At 52.3% G+C, this 1,157-nt stretch overlaps 1 protein-coding gene across 2 annotated transcripts in view; it reads left to right on the top strand.

Moving 5' to 3' along the window:
* RIN2 (Ras and Rab interactor 2) overlaps positions 1-1,157 on the top strand; it is a 63,773-nt gene that overhangs the window by 1,499 nt on the left and 61,117 nt on the right. Inside the window, exon 1 of one of the 2 annotated variants that reach the window (XM_017730430.1) lies at positions 322-470. The exons of the other annotated variant lie outside the window; for it this stretch is intronic. The gene's annotated coding sequence lies outside the window, so the exon portion shown is untranslated. Of the gene's footprint in view, positions 1-321; positions 471-1,157 lie in introns of those variants that run through there. 2 annotated transcript variants of the gene reach the window in all.

The raw sequence follows: 1,157 nt of genomic DNA, 5'->3' as shown, positions 1-1,157 counted from the left end.
GCGGGGAGCCCTCGGTCCGGGCATCCGCTCCCTTTGCTGGCTGGAACAGGGGCTCCTGGGGCCTAAAAGGCGGGGATGCAGTGTATGTCTTGCTGCATGCTCTTCTGAAGTATTTCCGTGTGCGAATTATGGCAAAAGGTTCTTTTAGATCACGCAGGTGTGGTTTGGTAGATGTAGAAGAGCAGACGGTGTATTTTCCTCTGTGAACTCGTCTTCTCACCTTTTCGGGGTTCTCACCTCTCATTTGTTTTATTTGCTGATTTCCCAAAGTGTAACTCTTAAGCCCTATTAAGTAAGGAACGTCTTCATGTGCCTTTGCCAGCCCAGCTGAGCTGATGGGGAGTGAGCAGAACAAAATTTCTGCCAGGTATTTGCGTGACAGCAGAAGCCGCGGGGCTTAACAGGACAGTGCTGGCCGGAGCCCTTTCCCTCAGAGGATGGCTTGGGGTGACAGCTGAGGGACTGGTCGGGTGAGTGGAGTTGATTGTACCTGCAGAGGTGTGTCTGTGTGTGCTGGGTGGGGGCTGGAAGGCCGATGGGGCCGTGCTCGGAAAGGCAAGGACTCAACAGCCGTGACTCTGCTGCTCCACAGCAGCTGTGTCTTCGATTCAGCTGAGTCTGCGCTGGTTCCACGAGTAATTCTGTGTTTTGTTGTGGTAAAAGTATGCCAGTATAGCCATGGAACTAAGCCCTTGACTTTCCTCAGGGCAGATCTATATTAAGGTTCATTAGTTTTAGCTCTGTTTAGCTCCAAAAATACCAGTTGCTTACTTGGGGCTTGACTATTTAATTAGATCAGCAGGAGGAAGTGGGATGAAGCTATGCTGGCCAGGGGTCTGTTGGCCGCCAGTAGTGCTGGCACAGCTGGATAGGGTGTGTTGGGGGGCTCTTGTGGGTGACTGTGGTAGATCACTCTGTCACCCTGTTGCGCTCCCACCCAGCTCAGTGTCTCTCACTCCACCTCTAGGAGAATGGTTGTGCTGTCTGTGTGAAACTCTGCTCCAGTGTCCCCTCCTTCCACCATTGATGAGGCATTTGGTGAGTGAACAGCTGGACAGGTGTTCTGGTGTGTGGCTGACAGGACCAGGAGAGGTGGCTCCTGTTGCTCTTGATGTAGAAGAAGACTAGCTCTTCTACTTAGCTATCAGGGCATTCCT

This window comes from Corvus brachyrhynchos, unplaced genomic scaffold (genome assembly GCF_000691975.1).
Source record: "Corvus brachyrhynchos isolate BGI_N302 unplaced genomic scaffold, ASM69197v1 scaffold133, whole genome shotgun sequence".
Classification (NCBI taxonomy): domain Eukaryota; kingdom Metazoa; phylum Chordata; class Aves; order Passeriformes; family Corvidae; genus Corvus; species Corvus brachyrhynchos.
The sequence above is the reverse complement of the archived record's forward strand: the minus strand, read 5'-3'. Positions and strand labels throughout refer to the sequence as shown.